A 22378-nucleotide genomic window follows, 5' to 3' on the forward strand; every position below is an offset into this window, starting at 1 on the left:
CGCAATGGACACTAGCTATTGTCAGTCGATTTCAGGAAAATGGTACGTAAAGTTAGAGTATGAAAGTAGCGTGTCAAGCTCGGGTGTCGAAGGTGTCCCGGGACATTCTTCCTAGTGTAGGCTTTTGCGCCCGAGTGTTATGTGTGAGAACCGTAGAGAGAGTGTGTTGGTGTGCCTGTTTTGCCATTTTTTAAATATAGAGCTAGGTAGGATAGGTAGCATAATTTCTGGTATGTGTGTGTATTAGTGATAAGTAGGTAGAGCCGGGGTATTTTTTTTTCTCTTTTATTATTGTTTATTATTAGGGAATCTCGAACCTAGTTTTAAGTTTCAGCGGGCATTGCGCTCGAAGAAAGAAAAGGCTATAAGCCGAAGAGGCCCGGCAAATTGCTATAGAAGAGGGCAACTACCAATGGCTTCTCATCTTTTGGATCGTGTTTCGATCCAAAGGATGGGACGTCATTTTTGTTACTACTTTATCACTATGCTCCTTTTAATAATATGTAGATGTAGCAGTAGTATTTGCATGCTATCATTCGATCATCATGGGCAAATCGCGATTTATTCTTATTAGTGTTGCGATAAATGAATTACGGTTTGATTTAGAGTTGCGAAAATTAATTTCAATTTGAACTACGTTGCGTTAAAATAGTTTACCATAGTATTACAAATTACAAAATATCGCGATTAGTTTTAATTATTCAATCATTTTTTTATAGAGTTTTTTTTTTACTTAAATTGTAAAATCATTTACAATTTTCCATTGTTGTAATCCTTAATGTTGAAACGTTTATAACTTTTTTTTTTGTTAATAGTAAATTTCTTAAAAATTTATTTTCATTATTAGAATTTTGGGATATTCTCCATCACGTTTATTTTAGTGATACTTAGTGTTGCGTTAACAAATGATCGCGTTTTTTGAAGTAGTGTTGCGTTTAAAAATGATCGCGATTTTTATAATATTTCGTTTACAAATTGCCCAATGCCCTTCCACTATTATCGTGGAATTTGATCCTATTCTTGGATCACCGTGCAGCCAAAAGAGTTGCATAAGAATGATTTGACTACAGTCTCTTCATTCTCATTAATTTTACAGCTTTATTTTATTATTAAAAGAAGAAATTTTCCAGGTAAGCTTGAAAAATCTTTATATTTGGCGTAATACGTGGTATAAGAAAAATTTTGAATTTTCTTGAGGTCAAAACATGTGTTATAAAGTTCTATAAGATGTTACACATCTATTTCGTTTCTCTTTTGATTCTTGTCAATATGATTTTTAGGTATAGGTATATAGATAAAGATAGAGAAATCTATCTCGTCAGTATAATTAGAAATATATATATATATAAAAAATAGGATATCAATATATTTTTGATAGTTGGTAAATTAAATTTAGCACCAATTCTGTGTTTGGCCGAACTAAATTCAAACAGTTGTTGGCATTAATGTGTGTTGTGAAAACCTTTTTTTTATATTAATAATCTCATCTTTCCGAAGAAGACGAAATATCTTCTTTTCCCACAAGCTGAATATCTAAACTAATTCTTCCCAATCAACAAATCTCTTTAACACGTATACATATACATATAAAGACAGGAATAATTTGTAAAACTTTTACGTGTCTCATTTTATTTCAAAGTGTTGATACAATAAATAAATGATGTTTCTAACGATTTACTTAAGTTTTTAAGGTAATAACTTAATTACTTTGACGACAAATAAAACGTTTAAGAATAAAGTTATTACCTTTAAGGCTCGAGAATTGCGTCGTCGTGAGAAGCAACGAAGGGAATTCAGGGATTTTTATGCGGCTACTAAATAATAAAATTAGTACGCTGTTAACAGTACGCCGTGCACCAGCGGTTAAAGCTAATTTAATGATTTTCGTTATTGGCTCGAGCATCGTAAAGCTATCCAAACCCATCTGTTGCCCGCGTAGATTTTAATATCGCTCCACTCATTTGCACCGCCTGAATCGAACCGAATCGCTTCGGTTTCGTTTCGTTTCGCCGTTTTAACGTTTTCAATTCTCCGACGATTTGTTTATAACTCTTTCACCATCGTCGAACGGCTATCAATTTATCGCATCCTACAATTTTCATCATTCTGTTCAATTTCGAAAGTTATTGAATGAAAGAAGGATAAGAAATTGTTGACTGGATAAGTCGAATTTATCGCAAATGTTTTGCGACGTTTAATTAATATTTCGTGTGGCTTGTATTACGTCTTAGGTTCTAGAGTTTCAAATTGTACTATAATAATGTTTGTAATTACGAATATTTAGAACGATAATTAAACTTGCATAGGAATAGGTCACGATATTAAATCGTCGTTCCATTTAAAGTGAGTTTAAGCAATGCGATATTTCAAATTTCCCTTCCAAACTCATTCGATTAATAAATCTTATTCCTAACATAAACTCCTCGAGAAGATTATCCACTCTTCACTAGGCTTGGTCATTATCCAAATAAACTGTTCGAAAAATAATCCGAATTGAAATTTGCAACTTAATTAATGATCGATGAATAAACTAATCAGTTAATGAAACATTAAAGAACATTAAAAGTCACGAAGTTCTTTACGATACTCGTGACAGTTTTCCACTTTCAACGGTAACGTTTCACCATGTTCGAGAGGCAGTACATCAAGTCACCAGCTTGTTCAATAATTCCGCTGGGTATCGCAAAGGAACAATGAGACGAGTATTGGCCTTTCTTCGTTGTCGTTGCCAGCTTTTCCTTTTCGCGCCCTCTCGTTCCACCCTCTCGTCACCCTTTTCTCCCTCTCTGGAAGGAGAAAGAGAGAGAACTGCCCGAGTGACAATGGCTCGTTTATTAATAAACGAAAAAAAAGAAAGAAAAGAAAAAGAAAAAAGAAAAAGAAAAAAAGAAGTAGAATAAAGGGCGAAGCAGACTAAGGGGATGGAGAGTGGCAGTCGAGTAGAAAGCTCGGGGTTGAAAAGGAACGAAATGGTAGGGCGGCGCGTGACGCGGGGTTTAAGGAAGCCGCCGAAATATATACGCGCGCCGATCGTTCGCCACCCGCTTTAACAATTCGCGACGCGTCCGCGTTAACAGCGTTACGACAACAAGCTCGAGTTGTAGAAACTTATAACGAGAAAATAATGAACCCGGTTCACCAAGTCTGCTTGGAATGCGAGCCCCGCTCTACTACACCCAACCTCTCACAAGTAGCTCCTGTCCCGTCTCCCTCGCTCGTTTCACCGTTTCCCGGTTTAACCACCTTTTCGATTTTCCACCCGCTTTTCCGCCCGCCCTCGCCGCTCCAATTCCATTCTAATTTTCCTCTTCCCCCTCCTGTCGCACGATCCACCACCGTTGTCCGTTTTTCTCGCTTCATATTTTCCATCATCTACACCTGCCCCTTTTGCTTTCCCTTCCTCGCCTTGTCGTTCGCATTCTTCTTCTTTCTTCTCTCTTCTCTTTTTCTTGGATTCGTTTTTCCCCTGTAAACAGGGATATATTTGAATATTTTGAGGATTGCACGGGTGGGAAGAGAGATGAGAAGGGGAGGGTAAGAAAAACGGGGCACGGAGAGAAAGGCGTTTGTATTGAACGAGGGAGGAGAGGGCGGATCGAGGGTGGAATTTGGTCGTGGAATCTTGCAGCCCCCTCCTCCCTCCCCTGGAACGAAGCGAGGACAGGAAAGACTGATGTCTTGTATCCTGTCCTCGAGCGTCGGCCCTTCCAATCGAAGGGAGGGACGAGGATGAAAAAAGTGGAAGGAAGGCGAGACGCCTTGCTGGTATCCGGAATGGATTACGGAATCGGATGGAATAGCGGACCGGAAAGTCCTCCTTGTCTATTCCAGCGCGACACCTCATCATTCCGCCACGTTCGCCGAGGTATCCTTCCGTCGTACACCGTGTTTCGATTTTTCCCCGGGGCGGTGTACGGTGATTTAAGTCACTGTTTACGTTTTCGTGTCTCTCACGCCCTCCCCCTACTTTTCCTCGTCCAGGGATCCCGTGGGAATTCGTATTCGCCTGCGATCTGCTTCCTATATCTTCCATACGTAAATCCATCCTGCTACGTATTAGATCAAACATCGTCAGGTTATCGAAAATCGAAGTGGAATGATCGAATTTTGTTGTTGTTGCATGTAGTAGAGGGTAATGTGTACTTCCACGTTGTGATCCAACTCGAAAGATCTTCAAATTTTTAGATATTTTTTTATAGGATTTTAAAATCGTGTTATTGGAAACTGTATAGAGAAGAAAAAAATTCTGTCGCGTAAAAAAACTAGCCCACTTTCCTTTTTTTTTCTGAAACTGATCGAATTCGAGAAAAAAAGAAAAATTGGATTGAAAATTAACTTTGAATTTCAAGTAAAGTTATTCGGGCAAAGGTGACGATATTGTTAATCGGGACAACGAGAAAGTATAGCGTTAACAGAAACGCATATATCTCACGATATGCGCAAAAGCGAAATGCTTGCCATTGGATTAGCATACTATCATTTAAACAGGGATTCCGGATGCGTCATCCGGCCGTCATTAGTAGCGCTCATTGAAGGTCCATTGAAAGCTGAATCCAGTCCTACAGACTAATTACGGTCCAGCGTATACGGTATCGAAAGCAGTCACGGATCTATAAAAGGTCTGCGAAACACGTACTATCTCGTCGCACCTGCGTATGCGTTTCGTATTGTGCGCATTAATGAAACCGAACATTCTACTTTTACACCGACCTATTGACGCTCGTAATTCCACCCTTACTCACATCTTCGATAGAAAGATCCCACTATCATTCCAAGTGAAAAATTTTTTTTTACAACTTTTCTTATAAGTCTATCGAAATTTGAAAATTTTCTTTTATAATCATTGCTCAACAACGAATCGCATTTAATCATCGTTAATTTTTACGAAGAGACGAACGATTTAAATAAAGATTGTTAGATTATTGAATTGTTCTAAGCGATAGTTATTTATTGTATTTATTTTAAAATATAAAAAGAGATTTTTTTCAATGAAATTTTTGACGTATCTGTTCAATGGACAAGAAAGTGAAAGATAATGCCTCTCGTATCAATGACGGTGACATCGAGGTCGAGTGTTTTTATTCCATTACTCGAATAACATCGTCTTTCTTAACCATTTGCTTCATCCTAGTCATCCCTTCGTGTCGTCATCCCTTGATCTTCGACAAGTTAAATATTATCCGTTATTCGATTCTCTCTTCCTCGTCGCGAGAAAATGGACGCGTAATACGTTGTCCAAAATGTAGATACAACGCTCTAATTCATCGCAATATAGAAATAATAATCGAACTTTTTTTTCATTGCAGATCGTGATTTTTCTTTTCCTCGTTCTGATTAATAGATTTGGCTTTTTTTGCCCTTATCTGACGATCTTATTTTTAGTTAATAATATCGTTAAAAGTAAAATTTCTTTCTGTTCTTTTTTTTTATAGAAGGAAAATCTTATTTTTCTCAATTCTCAATTAAGAGTTAGTTTAGCTAAAGGGAGCAATATTTATTTTCATTGTTTGTCGTTTTAGAACGAAACGATTTTTTTCTCAATGATAAAAAAGATGAAGTGAGATATGTCAATCAATATTAATCGGATTTGGAAAATATCTCTTCGTTCAAATCGTTTATCTTGTTTATATTTTTGAATTGAATTTTCCTTTATTTTCCCGATCATCTCATAGAAGCTTTCTATATATTATTATAAGTTTTGTTTTCTCCATTCAGAATTAATAATTTACTTTTAATACTTTTCGTTCCTTAAAATTTTCTTTTCTTCTTATAAAATCGTAGATATCGTTTCTTAAAATAAATTGTGAACGAAAAATTAGGGGGACGAAATGGAATAAATAATTGATAAAGATCTAAATGTCTACGATTCAAATGGAAAGTAAGATTCGTTCGACTTAATGTTGTATAGAAAAATTGGAGAGGGTTTTACGTCAATCATGCTTCAAATCTCTGCGTCAACTGTTTTAAATCTTTAAAATATCACCGTGAGAGAGATTGATAAATGGAAAAGAGGAATATTCAAGGGGAAGGGAGAAAGTGACAAGAGAAATACATCCGTAAACGAAGAGAAATACGAGCGATCCGATTCGAGAAAAAAGAAACGCATTATACTGGCCGGTCTCGTTATAGAAATTGTAAATAAAAACTTTGCTGCTTGTATCTGCATTTCAACCACATCCTGGACCATTTGCATCTCATTTCGAACGATTATATCAGTTTCATTAACGAAGTGGAACAGTAGATCGCTATTCCATTGATTACACGGGTTGCTTTTGTACATATACTTGCTACGTATTAAAAATGAAATTTATTTTAACAAACAAATACCCTTTATCAGATTATAAATATTATTTTCATATTCTTTCTCGAGCGGATATGAGTTTTAAATTAAGCTCTGTTTAAAACAGGTTGAATAATTGGAATAAATAATAAGGATCGTATAAAATAATTTATTTTATCATTCGTTCTCAAAATTCGAATTAAAATTTTGATTTTTATCATAAGTGCGAATATTATTTTCGTTTGAATATTCATAAAGTTATTTGCCTCGTTCTTAGAATTTTTAAAACTTTCTTCTTATCGTTTCATAAAAACGTATAAAACAATAATTTGCATTTGTAATGAATGTGTCGGAATCTTACCAAAAATCTTTCTTCAGAGTTATTTTAAAAACGCGTTGGAACCAATGAATGAATTTTTTATTCCAATCTTTCCAAATTATTCTCAAAATATCCAAAAAAAAAAATACTTTATATATTTCCCCCGCATTGCATATCCAAATAAAATAGTTCTCTCTGAAAATAAAAATATCCCAATATATATATATATATAAAAAATTAAAAAATTCTGCTCGACTGAAAGAAGAAGAAGAAGAAAAAGAGTATCGTCCGAATTATTTCACTTTCGTAACGCGCGCGCCCACCGTGTTTCCACTATCAGAAACGATAACAAAGCCCCCTCTTTGTCGTCGCGGAAAGAAACCGAGACGATGGTCAACGCGAAGCGTAGGATTACAGGGGGAGAAGGGGGGTGCTGGAGGAAGGGTTCTCGGTTGATCTCGGGGGAGAGGCGGCGCGGCGTGAAGTGGCACGATCGGATGCCGGGTGAACGGGAGAAGAGCTGCCGAAAACGAAAGAAAGGGTAGAGAGGATCCGCGAGGGGGGTTCGTTGGAGGGGTGCAGGTAGTTGTACGTGGGGCGGAGCGACGCCGCGCGTCGTGTCTAGCTGGCGACGTCGGGCGTCCTGCCCCCAAAGCGTTAGGTGGGGAGTCGTGGTGAACGCAGTTCTCGACGGGTCGCCGAGAAGGTGTAACGGTGTTGTCCTTGCCAGGCTGCGAGCGGCGGCCACCCGTGCGAAAAGCCACGTGATCCACTGTTGGACCGGCTTGCTCGGCTATCTTTCTCGTCGGTCTTTGGGCCTCGTCGCGTGTGTCGATGCTCGATGACGTCGTAGCGAGCCGATTCGCGATAATTGAAAGAAAATTCGAAATCGTGAACGCGAAGAAAGCATGGTTGATCGTTGATCGAGTTGTTGTTTACCATTGATTTCGAGAAACAGCTATGATTCACGAGTTCTCGATTTAGTTTGTTCGTCTCGTTTGTTTTCGTTTCTTTTTTCTTTTCGTGAGTCATGAGTGGTGTTTCGATTCGTGCATGAGAAGGATCGCGCGAGTATCAAGGCCGCGCGTGTTTAGTTGGAAACTTGTCGCGCGGTTGCCCTTCTGGGATACGTGTTTTCATTTCGATCGTGTTCGCCACGCGGCTTGGACATGTAACGTATTCAAACGGACACGTGATTTCTTGTGTGATACAACGTGGACCGCGTCGTGCAGTGTTTAAGGGTGTTTTTTTTAAGGTGCCGCCAATGAAGGGATAAGAATGCGAGCGGTGGTCGAGGGGTAGAGGGTGCCACGGATTTTTCGAGGTCGAGGAGCGGTTTGGATAAGGTAAAGTGCAAAGTTTTTCACCGTGGTTGATTCTTCCGTTGGGGACAATCGGGGTGATCTCGTTGATCGATCGGTTGTTCGGACACTTTGGACGTGTTTGAATGACGGAATATGTAACAACGGGGGCGGGGAAGAATATGGATTAGATTACGAAAACTTCGAATAATGAATCAAGTTTTTATACTAGGTAACTCTTGACGTTTCTGAGTTTTTTAATTCTGTGTAAAATTTTATTTAAAAATGAAAATTATTAGATTTTTATTATTTTAAACATCGTTTCGTTAGAAATTAGACGTTCCAAACAAATGCAGGCGTTCGATTGTTCGAGTATATTATTCGCAAATTTGTCCATTGTCGATTATAATATTCGATAAATCATTATTTTTCATCGATATTTCGATAAACTCTGTCTTTTTAATATTTAAAATCGTTCGAAACGAAGTAAATATCCGAAAGGAGTGAATAACGAGAAATTTACAGAATCATTTTCCAAGCGATTAACTTTCCACAATGGAAGAAGTTTAATCGCGCCAAGTTTCCACGTTTCCTTCCGAATAGAACACATTCAAAACAGAAATACACGAAGATCGCAAACTTCGATCGTTTATTTTTCTATTTCTTTTCCTTCCACCTATTTTCCACTCGCGGAAACGAAAACGCTAAATTCGTAGTTGATGGGCAATGGTGGTGTACCCGTTCCATTTACTTCTATTTTATTTTTTTTTTTTTTCCGTTTTTCATTCTCTGTTTTTTTTTTCTTTTCTTCTAACTCTTACCCTTTTTCCTTCTCTATATTTACTCGCCCAATTCTACTTGAACAAAAGTCACTGTCGCGGTCCATGGAAGTGGATGGATTACTCGGTGTTTCTGCATTGATTCTTCTTCTCCATAGCCTTAATTGAGGTTCTAAATCTGGACAGGCGCTTTTACACTTTCTTTTGTGACAGTACTTTGTTGCCGCGTACCAACGAACCCGTTTCTTTCTCCGTGCACGAAATTACACCGTGTAATCTTTTCCTTTTATGGTTTTTACTGCGCACTAAAAGCTTTTTTTGTTTTCTTCTTTTTAATTGCGTGCCCGTACGGGATACAGCAGGAAACGGTGATGCTGTTTAAAGTTTCGTGGATAGCAGCGGGAAGCAAAATGAGATGGAAAAACGTAGTTAAAACACAAATGTCTTGTCAGATTGTTATGTAATCTGCTGTTAAAAACATTCCTGGTTTAAAATTATTGTTTCTCAATGGTTTGGATTAGAATTAGACAAAATGATTTTTATTTATTATTTTTAGCTATGTATTTTGTGTTCGCATTTTTTTTTGCATATGTCATTTTTGTTTTGTAACGTAACAAAAATGAAATATTAAATTTTATTTTCGAAAATATTTTTTTCATAAAAAGATATCCGGTTGTGTTTTACATTTGTATCGAAATATTAATATATGAATTTATTTTTCCATGTATCGATATTCGAATTCAATTGATACGATAAATAATTTTTGGTTTCAGTTAATTGTAAACGATATCTGAAAATGATCTTTCTACTTTTTATTTTTTAACAATAGAAATAGATTTAAAATTTTCATCATATAGGATATCGATATATTACTTGGTATTTCATAACTATTTGTTTTTTTTTCTTTTTTACATATTTTCTTCGTGTAATGCTTTAGTCAAATTTTTTGCTATTTACAAAAATGAAAAATTGTTACGTTCTTTTAGAAAATATTTTAATCGTTTTTAAATCTTCTTCAGGATATCATAAAACAATTGAACTTATCGAACGATATTGAATCTTTATATGCAAACTGTATCGGTTATAGTCTACGCGTTCGCGTATCGTTCGTCACGAGATATCGATACTGAAATTGAAACTAACCGATATCGATACAATTTTTATTGATACATGATAGTAAACTTTAAAGATTTTATCAGAACTTTTAACTTCCTCTTTCCCGTTTTTTAAATTAAATTTTAATAAAAACAAGGGGGAAAAATTTATCGAACAGGCATTCAAGATAATTATTATAGATTCGTACATTTGCATGTATTTAAAAAAGATAAAATTTACAGACAAAATAAAGGATGAACCGTTGCAACTCATTCGAAGATATTCTTTCATTAATTTATAATATTTCCGTAGAAAGAGGAAGAAAAATGGATATATCATGTATTATATGAACGAATCGTAACATAGGAATACTTAAAATCGCAAAATTTATCGTACATCGGCTAATAAATTTACAAATATTATTTTTATACTTTTATAAAATTATTCATATGGAAAAAAAACAATATCGAAAAAGATATCATCAACATAAAACAATCGCAAACACCGTGAACACATCGACAACTTCTCATAAATTTTTCTTCAAACAATTTTCCACTTACGCGTCCAAGGAGATACATATGGGAGATAAGGTAAAAAGATTCAAAGTTCCATTTGCGTATGCGGCTCACGTCTCGGTGGCACATAGTTTTCTGACCACGAAGGCGAATGCAAATATCCAATACACCTTGATGTATCCCCCGTGCTAGTTTCGGCAACGGAGTAACGCGCGAAACTCACATATACACCCTCGCATCGCCAAGAGATACGCTAAGTTTAAAATTGGGTTGAGATAGGTCAAGTCAGGAGGCGGGGGAGGAGAGAATGCGACTATTGGACGAATAAGAGAAAAAAAGGAAAGAGAAGCAGGAGGAGGAGGAGGAGGAGCAGGAAGGGGAAATCGTTTTAAACTACCATCCACTTGATTTCCCTTAACTGAAATCGGGAATGTGATAGCAGTGGATAGTAGTTTAAAACGATCTTTGTTTATTTCCTTTTTGGATTTCTAGGATTCCATCGCCGTGCATTATTATCCTCGCGCTTCTGTAGAACTCGATACATCACGGATAAGGGAGAGGGAAAGACGATGTCGGAAGGTATCTTCGTCCATTATTTGTTTCTTTCCTCTTCTCTTAGAAGCTTTAATCACGCTTTTCGATTACCATTTTTTCGAATTGATTGATTGTTCGAATCGATGACACGACCGCTCTTCCAAAAAATAAAAATAAATCAATGATTCCTTTATTATGTGTAAAAGTATATATAAGAGAAAGGAAATTTTCATTTCGTTTGAAACCTTGATTAAACGATATTTTTCATAGTTTTATTTATCACGATATTTGCGTATATACGAAGGACAAAGAAATATCATCGTCGTTGAAAGGATACGTTCACGGGTAGAAAATTTCACCTGGTTTCGCGAAACACGATGAAGAAGTCCCCTTATCGCTTGTGCCGGGAACAAAGGGCTAACTGTAGCTGATATCGCGCGATATGCCATCGCTCCATTGTTTTTAAAGAGTTTTACGTGTCATGCGTCGAGTTTGAAAGGCATAAAATTGATTTATGCTCACTTCGGCTGGCACATTGTGTTTTTTCCCTTTTATGAAAACCGGGTAAATATGCGATACACGAGCTGCAAGATTAAAACAGGGAGCGGGGCATTCGTTATACGGAATCAGAACTCATCGATCGAATAATGCGTTTTCATTATATACGCATTTTTCACTTTATATATTCCCGTAACCGAATTATCAATTAAACAACCAATCTCAGCCCAACGATCGATTAACGATCTTGCTGCTTTTTCTCGTTCTTCTTCTTCTTCTATTTATTTCTCACGAATAAATAACGTATTTCAGGCACTCTTCCTTAAACCCGAGTTTAATGTTAATAAAAGGATCCAAAAGGGAGTCAAACGAGCTCGTCTCGATAGAAGGACATTAATTTAGGTGTCATTAGGATCGCGATGAATGAAACTCATGTATTTCTGAACGCCATTCTTCCATCCTCTTTCCAGTTCTTCTAAATCGGTGGGAAAGGAATTATATCCCTTCTTTTGAGAGGAAGGCTAAGATAGCGAACGAATGAATCTTTGATCTTGGCAAATTCTCGAATTGGAAAATTAATTTTCCAACGACCTGATCGCGATTTCGTTCACGCCCCTAATATTTTGGCAACGTGCCTGGCGATGCAATGCGCGCCACCAATCGTATCGCCGCGATTTTCGGCGATATCCTTTGCCTATCCTTTCTGGGTATCGCTGTATGATGGAATCGTGAGAAAAAAGAAACAGCGAAGAAGTAAAGGAGAGAGGGGTCTAGCAGAGAGAGGAAAATTAGCACGCGATCTTCTCGTAATTCTGCACGCCATTCGTGCCTCGCTTTGTCTTCGTTTCTATCCGACACTGTATACACGTTCTCCTGTTTCCTCCTCCCCTTGTTTCACCCTCGTTTGGCGTTTATTATCGTATTATAGTGATTATATTTAAAGATTTTCCGAATTTTTCGGATTTGATATTTTATTTAAAATTTTTTACGAGATTTATCTTGTAGGATAAAAATTGTCGATTTAATCCCAATATAAAATTTTTTTTCGATCAAACGTAGTTTCTTCCGCTATTCCCTTTTAACAGCAATTCAAATATTTCTCGAAGAATACAACGTAACGAGGGCATTTAAGCACGAGAACCGGGCAATTTCTTGCTGTTCCGAGAAATTCCCCCGTAGGACGAGTGAGAAGCTTAAAAGCCCGTGCCTTTCTTGCAACGCGGATACTCGTTAAAAGAATTTTCCGACTTTAAAGCTTAGAAACTTGGTGAAACGTGGAACTCCATGATGGAGATGAAAACAACGACAGATATCCTTGGCGAGGATGGATGTATCTCGAGATATAGCGGGTGTTTCGAGGAAACTGGAGCGGGAGTGGTTTTTTATTCAACGGTGATTTTATGATAAAAGGCGCGAATTATTCATGCAAAGTTCTTCGTTGTTCTTTGTTACGTAAATTAAAGTTATATCTCTGATACGTAGGAGAATTCGAGTATATATATATAGAGAAAGAGAGAGAGGAAATACGAGAATACCAATTAAACAAAATAAATTCTCTTCCCTTCTGCGTTCGCGAATTTTATTCTACGATAAAATTCTTCCTAAAATTTCTTTTTTGAAATTTTTTTGAATACACATATAGTGTATTCGTTTGATGAAAGTGACTTTTAAAATTTGGAAAGTGCAACATTCACATACGATATGAACGACAGGATTAAAATAAAATATAAAATTGTAATTTCCACCAACGAATCAATTCGTACGATTATTTTTGCGATTTAAGCTAATGGAAATCACGATTGCAAAAATAGATTTTAATTGCAAAATAACTTTTTATTCTTCGGATATAATGAATTGAATTTCATTTCAGTTCTTCTTCCTTTTATTCGATTGTTTGTTGAAGTATTACACATTCGTGTAACGAAGCGAATGAATTTTCACTATCTTGAAAATAGAGCGGGCGAACAATTAGATCTAACGAAACTAAAGTACGAAATTGATCGTTATACTGTTTGGTAGGAAATCAACCGCGATATTTGCAAACTCAATTGCACGAATGCTATTCTAACAGGACAATTTTGAACGCGACGTCACGCACAAATGTGTGAACAGATGCATATGCATGCCCGTGGAAACAGGATCCTTTCCTGTCCTATTGTTCGTGCTTCATCAGAATTAGACACGTATCGATTTCCCGTTTTCCTCGTAAGTCCTAACATTTGGAAGAAATTGGTAATTTGATTTCTCTTCGCGGGAAGCTCGAACGATACCGATAAAAATATTTGTGAATTTAATCGTGTTGCAAAACTGTTTCGAAACGGTAAAACGAATCTGAAACGGAACACGTATTGATTAAATTTATTATATTTTTATATTATACGTCGACTTTTCATGATTTTTAATATTATAGCTCGAACATGTACAATTCTTTTTGCGTAATATGTATAAGGACAAAAAATTAACGATCTCTGAAGTTACAATTTGGAATTCTATAATTAAAATAGTTAAAATAGTTTGTTCGGTATTTCTGTTATTTTTTTAAAGCAATTTTATAGGAAATAAGAAATTATATAGGAGATTAATTAGAAAAGAACAATCAATTCAAAATTAATAATTAAAGATTTATTACTGTGCGTATTAGAAAAATATAAAAAATTTCGAATTTGTACAAGAATTATCATTCACGATTAAGAAATCTGTCTTAGTTTTGCACAGTTTAGAAAATTACTATATTAAAAAAAAAAAAGAAATAGAATAGATAACGCGATACATTGTTCAAACACCAGACAAAAGTGTCTGTCTTTCTCGCAACATCCCTCAAATGTATTCCCTAGAGCCAATAGCAACGTTTCACGATCGAGATTCGATGGCGTTATTCGCCTACGAATTTCCAGCTGACCTCTTGTTCGCGATGGAAATATATCTATGTCGAAGACCGCAACTCGCTACCATCGAGGATGCTTTTGAGAGCTTCGAGCGCACTTTTCTGCATCCAAATTCATAGGTGGGACGAGGGGATCAGCGGGAGAGCGTATAGTGGGATCTCTGCTTTTGAGAATTGGCCTGCGACTATTTCGTCCGGCAATGGAATTGCCTTCCCTACGAATCTCCATGCCCGGTTTATTGACGCAATAACGATTGAACCAATTTGTCAAGTGTAATTCTATTATATTCGATATTTCGACTTGGATTTTTTCTGTTTCTTGCGTGTGTTGGGAAAATATTCCTTACTTATAGAATAATTCATCAGTTAGGATATACTAGGTCACTGTTCGTAAATTAAATTTTGTTTTATAATTTTACAATTCGTTTATAATAGGATAAGTGATTGGATAAATGATATTCGTTGAATTTGAATTCGTTGAAATTTGAAGAGATAATATCGATTTTGGAAGAAGATTTCGATAAGTATAACTATATATTTTTAGATTTGTGCAATATCCTTTTTGTTATTTTGTCATTTTATCATTTTTCTGGTTAATAAGTGTACCATGTTTGTGTCAGCTTTCGCGTTTTAGTATCATGAAATATGAAAACCGTTGAAACAGCATACATAATTCGTGTCTAGTGATCCTCAATTTTCGAGACTAAAACTAGATTTGAAATTAAAATGAAGCTTATATCGCCTATTTGACGGCGTCATAAGTTGGATATTATAAGGAGAATATTGGCATTGTTTCGAAGAATATCGAGAAAATATCGAAATATGAAAATACAAGCTTTTAGGCTTTCAAACTATTTTAGTTTTGGAAAAAAATCAAAACGAAAAAAACTGTCACGCAAAGTGAGACATATGGCATATGGTAAACGAGTTTAATAAAAATAGATCAATAAACGACACTATTTCTCTTCGAAAAAATGACTTCCCGATTCGAACTTGATTGTTTTAACGATGATCAATAGTCAACAAAACTTCCCTTCCATTTATTAAATATCGATATATTATAATATGTCGCACTTTTTTTTATCACAAAAAGCGTTCGTGTTTTTTTCATCCTTTAACAAAAAAAAAAAAAAGAAAAATACTTTAAATATCTTAAGTTAGAAAAATAGTCAGGAAAACGCATTTAATTTCTGCGCAGTCGGTTGTATACCTCCACGATTTCTTTGAGAGAGAATTTCATTTTCCAAACTTTCTACACAGTTACCCTTCACGATTTCTTTAAAAGGGAATTTCGTTTTCCAAACTTTCTCTTTCAAAAAAGCGTTCTCGAATTCCGAACAATTTCACGAATCGAAATATAATCCTCTCGTTGGAAGAGACTCGATGGAAAAACTCGACATTCTTGGCCGCGTTACTTTTGATCGGCCAAGTGTTCCCTACAAGCTATCGCGCCATTAGCACGACCACCCTCTCCTATCTATAGAAAGTTTCGTCTCTTCTAGCAATGGGATAAGTCTAATTAGAAGTGCCACGAAAGTTTTCACAGAAAATTCACGGGAACGAGGGAGGGGGCGGGTAGGAAAGAACGAAACGCGAAGCAATTATTGTTCTTCCGGCCGCGAATTTAATTGAGCCAAGGTGTATGAACCCTCGGTAACAAGAATCCGTATCCGTCTTGATTCCTCCCCAGCCGAGTTTCTTCGTTCCCTTTGCACTCCCCTTCCCTTCTCCTCTCATCCTGTATAATTTTTGATCCAAAAACCTTTCGCCCGGTTATCGAATCCGCGCCGCTTCTATCCGCGAGCGTGTTACGCTTTTCGAAATAAGTTTCGTTATTAAGACGTTGTTCCAGGATATCTGGAATAGTTGGATGTTATAGTAGTGGCGGTCCGGATATCGAAACGCGAAAGTTTCGAGCTACGTGTGCCTCTCTCGGCGTGCCGCGTTCGAATAACGACTTTCCTTCGGTAAACTTTCGAGGTTACGCGTGTTTTGGTTACGCGTATTTATTCAATTCGATGCTCGGAATCGGAGTTATATGTATATATCCTTCGATTATTTCCCCTCTGTTGTTGTGTTAACGATCGTCTCTCTCTCTCTCTCTCTCTCTCTCTCTCTCTCTCTCTCTCTCGAAGACGTTTCGATTTATCGAGGCGAGGCGTTAATCGAATTTCGATGTTACTTCCGCGTTGAATTCAGGGGTGGAGGGATATACGGTTTACTTAATTCTTCGATCGATCAAGGTCGTAATCACGTCCACTATATGCTAAGTAGTCGTAAAACGTTCACAAGTGAGCATACAAAGAGTGTATAGAGCAAAGGGTGTCGTAAAATGTGCGTTGAAAACGCACGAATATAATACGAAGACGCATTGAATATTTTACAACGTGTCTTTGTATTCGTAACCTCGTACTCAAAAATTTCAATGTATTGAGCGTGTAAGATGGAATTACATTAGGAAGAAAATTATTTGGATAATTTTGCGACAAACTTTTTTTGAAAATTTACTCGGTCAATAAGAATTTAAATTTCCTTTTTATGAATAAGATATATCTTGTCAAAATTATCTTATTGCTAAAAGCTTACTATATTTAATTAAAAATAAAAAGAGAAATAATTTTCTTGTGCCGGATTTTTAATGAAATTTTTAAATACATCATAATGGATTATCGACAGTTGTCAATTTATCGTATTATTTATATATAAGTGATTTAATATTATATTATCCATCGAAGAACGCTATTTAAAATATGTATATAAACTTTTAAACAGATATTGACGATACGTCACTAAACTCGATCTATCGACGATACTTAAAAATATTTCATAAATATTTGAGGATGAAAATTTCCATGTAAATTGTTTGAAACCGAGGACGAAGTAGATATCTTATAAAAAAAAAAAACCTTATTGATATTCCCGTCAACGCTATATTATATGGTGTTATATTATGTACACGCGTGCGCGAGTCATTCATCAGGGCTCGTGATAAATGGGTACTTAATCTACCGTGATAAGCGATGGAAAGAATAAAAAAAAAAAAAAAATTGGATGCGTTCGATCGCGTATCGGAATTTAAACTAACGCAGTATGGCTGATTTAAATTTACGATGAGACAAATTTTCTTTTCGTATCAGCGCGCATCGACCGTCACCTCTTTTCCACGGCGAATCAATACACCCCCTCCCCCTCGTGTGTATCGTAACGTTTCGAAAGTTGAAGCGTTAAAAGCCTGGAATTAATTTTCAATTTGGAAAAAAGGACGCGTCTCGGTTAAAGTGGCGATCAATCATCACTGACAACATGTCCTATCAGATTCTTTCAAATTTTCGTCCAACGGCATGTCCGTAACGCGTCGTTGGTTAAACTATCAGGGACGTCTGTCAACAAATTAAAACACGATCTTTTTTTAAATAAAAATTAGATTATACAGATTTGAACAAATTTTCCATACGATCAACGAGTCATATATTATCTGTAGTAATTATTGGGGATAAAATTATAGAAATCGCATCGTCTCAAAAAAAAAAAAAAATCTTTGGTCCAATAAAAATCGTTCGAAAAAAAACTTGGTGTCAAGAGATTGGAATGCAAGATGCAAAGAGACGCACACAAGCGCTTTCGGGTCGGTCGATTCCTGACTCTCGAAGGGGGTGGAGGAGAGACAGAAGACCAGGACAGGAACCGCAAGTATGAGGGGGTCGCCCGCGTTAATGTATATTTATGTATTAAACAGGCATTATTTATACGTCCGATGAATATGCATTGTTTGGTGCCAGTAGCGAGGTGTCGAGTGCAGACCCGTCGCTATCACTGCCTCATCAATCACACACAGTCCCGCTGGCAACCCCTCCCTATACGAGCCGTGCTGCAAAGCTGCCGAGGGCACGGTCTCGTTCCTCTCTCAGAATGGTAAACGCGCCGTTCCTCTCGACACAACCACCACACCGACATTTCCACATCCGGCGCCGATTCGCGCTAATTTACGCTAATTTTTTTCTCCCCTTCCTCGTGTCCAAACTCGTGACAAGCTCTCTTCGCGGACTCTTCGTGTCCATCTTTCGATATGTCGATTCACAAAAAAAAAGAAAGTGGTTGTATCCGCGTATACGGATACGGTCGACGGATTCATCCAGTCGCGAACGCGGGACCAGACACGATAGACACAGCAGATATCGGATGAAAGAGAAAGAGATACAGGGGGAAGTGAGATGCGATGAAGTGGAAGAGGGAGGGAGAATGAAACCACCGTGAAGTCTCGCCAAATGGTCATCCGTGGCCACCGTGGCGACGATATTCAGAACGTTAATCGGACGAATCAATCGGATCTCGTCGGCCGCAAAACTGACCCGCGGACATTCGAGGACTGCACGCGCGGAATGTGTGCCCCAGCTACGCCGAAATTTTTCAGCCGTGGAATGGACGTTTGATATGTTGTTTTGCCCATGGATTTTGGTCGGGGGAATTGCGCTTCGGCGACGAGAGTCGGGGAGGAGTTCACCCCCATCCCACCCTATCGGCCCGAGGGCGCGCATGGTATATCCTGTTAAATATGGATCGTCGTATAATTGTCGCTGCTATTAGCCGCGGCCAGATGCATCGGTTGTGCGGTGGAATTGCCGTGTGGATAGATTAACAAGGCTTCGGCCGAAGTTGAACCGGTGGAATGAATTTTGGGATGTTAATGCGGGCATTTATTTTTCACTCGCCTTGGATTAAGTAGAATGGATTATATAAATCGGGCAATTATTATTTCTTTAATTGAGATAGAATAGGATTAAAAGTATCTTCTTGTATCGGTTGTTTTTTAATAGCGGAAAAATTGTTGGAGGGAAAAATGTTATTCTTGAATATAGAGAGTATCACGAGGAAAGGAAGAATTTTGTTCCTAGTCGTATTATTATTTTTGAAGATTTTTTTAAAGTAATGAAAATTTCTTTCTTGTATCTTTTAGAAAATGGATATTTTTTTCAATTATAATGATACTCGTCGTTTCTTTTCTTTTTTTTTTATGTATTTTAGATTTCATTCTTAGAAATTCTTTTCAGTTAATAATTTAAAACAGTATAGGTCCTATAGATTTTCAATAATGTGTTTCATCTTGATTTATTGTTTCGTAAGCGAAATAATTCAGTAAATGTGAATTAAATAGTCATTTCTTGATGAAAATTAGGATTGCGACTAATTATCACGGTAAAGAACTTTATAACACATTTGCCGTTTCTATGGTAAACAGAAGTTTGCCAGGCAATTCTGTTTCGGATGTACAAACATTCCGATGCAGTTAAACACGACTAGTTTCTCCGTATAACTTTAAAACCTGTCACTTTTGGTGAAATTCTTTACGCTCTTTCTACGACAGCTCTTCCTACAGAGAATTCTAGTAATTAACTAATTGTTCCATTAGATTTTCTTTGCTAATTTTTATATTCCGCCACATTAATGAAAGAAAATTCGAATTCGTTCCTTGAATTGATTTGAATCGCGAATTTTTACAATTTTGAATGAATAAAGTAAATATAATATTTCATTTTTAACGAGTGAGAGAGAGAGAAAGAGAAAGTAAATCAAGATTCAATGAATCTTGAATCCATTAAAAATCATTATTAAAATCTTATTGAAACAAATAATATAAATAGATTCAATACGAGGAAAATGTTTTATTTAAAAAAATATTTTCAGTTAAAAATATTCATATTTCATCTTATAATTATTATACTTTGGATATCAAAATAGTTATCGAATAATTACGTATGAAACTTTCTCTCTAACGCTATATTTACTTTGTTCTTATTTGTCATGGTATCTTTGTTGTCTTCAAGTTCTGGGTAGAGTTTGATACCATTCATCGAGACGAGTTTACTCAGAGCGCCATAAGGTGGATTTTATTACCCAGCTTCAATCTCATTTAGCTTGCTGCGACACCAATTCAAACGGAGTATCACTTAATTGCAAGGCAACGCTTCAAACGATAGCGTTTTTACGCGTCAAGAATTATATTCCATATTGTATACAAGTGGAAAATCGCGTATTTATAATAAAAATTCCTGTAATATTTTAAAAAGGGAAGAAAGGAAATTAAGTAAATTATTTTTCGATTCGTATTAGCTCGATTTTTCCGTGACAAAAATGAAATTATACTTTGGAAAATATTTTAGAGAAATATTTTAGAGGGATCAGTTCATCCAATAAATCAACTCTGAAGACCGATTTCTCTTTCATATCGATAATGATTTTCCTTTCACATTTACATGTAACAGAGTAAATCGTTCGTATAATCGAATACGTATTCACGAGACTGTTGAATCGTCGAACAAACGCGATCCCAAGTTTTACTAGATTTTCTTGCTTTCCTCCTATATCCTGTTTGTATAGCATTGGTAAATAATACACGTCAAACAATGACGTTCATACCATAGTAAATATGAAATATTCCTTTAGAAACACGAAATATGTATGCAACGTGCGCGAGATGAATTTTCTAAGTTGATCTTTCAAATATCTTATAATAAATTTTTTGCGTAAATAAATTGATACATTATTATATTCATCTTTAAAAGGTGTAATACCTTCTTGAGAAAACTTCAAGAGACTCGTTTTATATGATAAGAAAAAAGGCATCAAATTTATAGGATATGTTATGTAATTATTGTTTATTTTTTTTTTTTTTTTTTGATAAAACAAGAGTTAGATTTTATAATACATCGTGTTCATTCTTCACAAAAATATTCTTCAATAATTGATAATAGAGAATTTTTTCCACAGCTTTTAAAAAGTTTGCCTCCTAAAAGCATTAAATAAAGCGTTGAAAAATCGTTTCCCCCAATTTAATCAGAGTTTGGTGCTTGTAATTCGAAGAATCGGTAAAATAAAGTGGAAGGCCGATAAATCACTTTCCTATATTTCGAGAAAAATTCACGAGGTTGAGGCGAACCTTGAAAATTCACAGGTTCGAATTTTTATCTGGCTTATCGTTTCTCGATACGGTTCACTTTGCTGCAATATGTATATACCGGTAATTTTGCGCACTGTTTCACGCAGATTCGAAATTGAGGCATATATAATTCGAGATAGAGTAAATGAAGAACAGAGAGAGAAAGAGAGGGGGTGAAAGAAAGGAGCTCGCTTCGAGATGTTCGCTTACATATCGCAGAAGGAACTCTCAATTTTCGCGCACTCGTTCTCTCCCCTCCCCCGCCAAATTAGATTCGCTCGTACGACTTTTATCGTCCGTTCCACTGGTAACCATCGTCTAATACTCCCCTTGTAGTTCACACTCGAACGGTACCCTAGGAAACGGCGAACCATTTTCTCCTTTGCCGTAATAATAGTCTGAATTCCTTCGAAATCTCTTCCTAAATTTCTGCTGAATTTCCTTCCAATGAAAATTTGATGCTTACCCTACGCCTGGTCCCAACGTGTCTCTAAATCTCGCCCCGTCGTCGACTCAACCCTCTGTCCTACATATTTCTGTGTAATTCTCCTTCTCTCTCTCTCTCTCTCTCTCTCTCTCGATTTTCGGAGAATCGTCGAATTTCAAGGTGTATACCTGGATGATTGCAATAAAGGTTGATTAGCCACGGTAGAGCTTCGTTGAAAGCCGATTCTTATTTTGCGAAGAAAACCTCGCGTTGAGAAAGGTAGGTTGATTCGATAGCGTGATATCGTAATATGAGAAATCGTTAAATTGTTCGGTATACAGGCACGGGAACGTGTGCGAATAAACGAAATTTCAACAGTCGGTTACCTTGCGGCCAGTTTTGCCAAACGAACTTTCAGGATCGTTCGCTCACCAATCACTCACTGTCCGCTACAACTCAACCAGCAGCATCGCGTATTTCGGTTATCTACAATTGATTCCATGCCCCATGCCATTCGTTTTCGATCTATCGGTCATTCGTTTGTTCTTTGCCTAGGTGCGGTGTCTTTGATACCAGTTATTTACGTTTCTTCGATTCCTCGATTCTTGGTAACAAGTTCCATCACAAGTCCCCTTTAAAAATATTCTCGTGAACAAAATATGTATATGCGGTGATACACGCCGTTTATCGGAATGCTCTCCTTTTGCCGAAGTAGCCAGAAAGAAAATAAGAGAAACGAAAACGCGTGATATTTTTTTCCATCGATTATTATTCGATTTATCTCTTCTCCTCATCGAAATTCGATAATGGGA

At 36.6% G+C, this 22378-nt stretch overlaps 1 long non-coding RNA gene across 2 annotated transcripts in view; it reads left to right on the forward strand.

Moving 5' to 3' along the window:
- The first annotated feature begins 7178 nt into the window (after positions 1-7178).
- LOC107994244 (uncharacterized) overlaps positions 7179-22378 on the forward strand; it is an 87286-nt gene continuing 72086 nt past the window's right edge. The window contains exons 1-2 of one of the 2 annotated variants that reach the window (XR_001765286.3): positions 7179-7770; positions 7855-7945. This is a non-coding gene — a long non-coding RNA (uncharacterized LOC107994244). Of the gene's footprint in view, positions 7946-22378 lie in introns of both variants that reach the window. The other variant, XR_001765285.3, reaches the window with a different exon arrangement.

Source organism: Apis cerana, linkage group LG2 (genome assembly GCF_029169275.1).
Source record: "Apis cerana isolate GH-2021 linkage group LG2, AcerK_1.0, whole genome shotgun sequence".
NCBI classification, from domain to species: Eukaryota; Metazoa; Arthropoda; class Insecta; order Hymenoptera; family Apidae; genus Apis; species Apis cerana.